At 47.3% G+C, this 3,104-nt stretch overlaps 1 pseudogene; it reads left to right on the top strand.

The window, feature by feature from the left end:
• Window positions 1–318: 318 nt before the first annotated feature.
• On the top strand, window positions 319–1,263 carry LOC102814950 (annotated as a pseudogene).
• The last annotated feature ends 1,841 nt before the right edge of the window (window positions 1,264–3,104 follow it).

Here is a 3,104-nt window from a genome sequence, read left to right on the forward strand (position 1 = left end):
TGAGGAGAAGCAGCTGCAAATATCCATTAATAATTAGAGCATAGGGTGTATGAAGTATAAATCTAGGAAAATTAGAAGTTATCAAAATGAAATGGAAGGTATAAAAATAGATATTCTAGGCATTAGAGAGCAGAAATGGACTGGTATCGCCCATTCTGATTCAGACAACTGTATTGTTTACTATGCCGAGAATAACAAATCAAAGAGGAATCGTGTCACAAGAAGTGGAACAAACAATAGCATTGCTGACGTCACAATAATGGCACATGAAGAAAATCCCAGAAAGATGCTTATCTGTGCATTATTGATTATGATGGGAAGTTGTCCTTGGAAGAATTTCAGCTCTTCTTTTCAGATGGCATCCTCAGCGTGAAGGAACTTGAGGATCTTTTCCATACCATCGACTCTGACAACACCAACCAAGTGGACACCAAGGAGCTGTGTGATTACTTTGTGGAGTACATGGGAGACTATGAGGATGCCTTGGCCTCTCTGGAGACCCTGAACCACTCCATCCTGAAGGCAATGGGCTACACCAGGGGCAGGAGCAAAGTAGATCCGTTTCTGACCCACTTCCTCCTGAAGGAGACAGCCAATCAGATCCAGTCGCTGCTGAGCTCTGTGGAGAGTGCTGTGGAGGCCATCGAGGACCAGACCAGCCAGATCCGACAGACCCACTGCAAACCCAGCCATGGAGTTACAGAGACTTGGTATGGAAACACTACATGTCCCTATACCCCCAACCACAAGCTCGTGACCACCAAACAAGTAAAGAGCCTTCCCACTGTCACTGCAGATGCCAAGGAGGAAGGCCTGGAAGCCCAGCTGAGCAGACTGGTGGAGCTGATCAGGAGGCTGGAGAGTAAGACCCTCTCATTTGACCTGCAGCAGCAGTTGTCTGATGATGAGAGCACCAACATGCACCTGCACCTCGTCCAGCAGGAGATGGCTGTGTGTCCTGCCAAGCTGAGCGAGTTCCTGGAGTCCTTGCGGCAGTACCTGCAGGCCACCGCAGGCGAGAGGGACTGCTTCCACATTGCTGCTATGAGACTGTCGGACGGCTTCACCTTTGTTGTCTACAAGTTTTGGGAGACTGAGGAGGAGTGGAAGAGGCACCTGCAAAGCCCAGTATGCAAGGCCTTTCAGCACACCAAGGTGGACACTCTGAGCCAACCTGAAGCCCTGAGTAGGGTGTCCGTGCCAGCTGCTTGGTGCACAGGAGCCCAAGACTGTGCCCTGAGGAGCCCGCCCACACACTTCTAAACAAGAATGTATTTTCCCACCTTTGGAAACAAAGGCCCCCCCACTTCTCACATCCTCACCTCCTGATCACCCTATCACCCTCACCCACCCACCCTCCAGCACATGCATGACCCCACCCCTGTGCCCCTGGAACTCCAGAAGCAAGGGCTCAGCAAGAACTGCCCTGTGCTATGCCCCTGCACACCTGCTTTAATTACCTGTAGGAGCCAAGACCCTGTACTGCCCAACCCAGGTCTGGCTAGGCCCTGGGTGTGAGCCCACGCTCGCGTGGCCAACGTGACACAGGTACCAAAAAAACTCCGGTTGGGGGAAAAAAAAAAGACTGCGTGGATCATGGCAAATTATAGACAACATTGCAGAGAATGAGTATTCTGTAACACTTAATTGTGCTTATGAGGAACCTGTACAGAGACCAAGAGGAAGCTGTTAGAACAGAACAAGTGAACACTGAATGGTTTGATATCAGGAAAAGTGTTCTTCAGGGTTGTACTCTTTCACCATACATTCAATGTGTATATTAAGCAAATAATCTGAGAAGCTGAATTTTGTGAAGAAGAGCTTGGCATCAGGATTGGAGAATGAGTCAGTAAAACCTGTAATATGCAGATGATACAAACTTGCTGGAAGTGAACAGTACTTTAAATAGTTACTTATGAAGATCAAAGAGCACAGCCTTAGGTATGGATTACATCTCAATGTAAAGAAAACAAAAATCCTCACCACTGGACCAATAAACAATATTCTTATCAAAGGAGAAACGATTGAAGTTGTCAAGGACAACTCAAAATAATATTTTGGGAATATTAGCAGGAGGACCTGTCCCTGGAGAAAGACATCATGCTTGGTAAAGTGGAGAGTCAGTGAAAAAGAGGGAGACCTCCAATGAGATAGATCGGCACAGTGGCAGCAGCAATGGGCTCAAATGTAACGATTGTGAGGTTGGCACAGGACTGGCAGTGTTTTGTTCTGTGGTGCCTGATGTCACTCTGAGTCAAAACCAACTCTACAGCACCTAACAACAACAACTGAAGTCACCAGCTTTCTCGGTTAGTGGACCAAAAAATCCATGGCTTTGCCTCAAGTCCTTGGTTCTGCTGCTTCTGCTCCCGCCACTTCTTTACCACTTCTCAGTGATTTCCCTGGTTTCAAAGCTCTCTGTCTCCTGGATCAAGGAGCTTCAGCTCAGAGATCCCAGGGTCCAAAGGATGCACTCTACTCTGGCTGCTTTTTCTGGATGGTAGTGATATTATCCCCCTTTCCAGCTTCTGAAATGGCTCATTTCAAACCTAATGGGATGACAAAACTGACCAATCTCCACATTAGAGTTCCATGCATCCTATTTGCCTAGCCGCATCCCACATGGGTGCCATGTTCTTTATTTGCATTATTAACAAACCATATAAGCCCCTTGGTGGGCCTCAGACACCTCACACTTACAAAATCCTATCTAGTCCTTTGATGGTGGTGGTGGTGTGTCGTGGAGTCAATTCCAACTCATAGCAACCCTGTATAGGGTTTCCGAGGCTGTAAGTCTTTACAGGAGCAGAAAGTCTCATCTTTCTCCTGTGGAACCGCTGGTAGTTTCGAACTGCTGACCATGAGGTTAGCAGCCTGACTCGTAACCACTACGCTACCACAGCTCCTTAGTCATTTGATAGGAATTATAAAGCTTATGGCATTTGTTGTTGTTGTGAAGTGCCGTCAAGTCGGTTCTGACCCATAATGACCCTAAATAAGATTTCCAAGGAGCAGCTGGTAAGCTTGAACCACTGACCTTGAAGTTCAAATGGCTTTGTAGTCTGGAGCATTAACCTACAGTGCCACACAGGATAGAAGAGCCA

Source organism: Chrysochloris asiatica, unplaced genomic scaffold (assembly GCF_000296735.1).
Source record: "Chrysochloris asiatica unplaced genomic scaffold, ChrAsi1.0 scaffold00376, whole genome shotgun sequence".
Lineage (NCBI taxonomy): Eukaryota > Metazoa > Chordata > Mammalia > Afrosoricida > Chrysochloridae > Chrysochloris > Chrysochloris asiatica.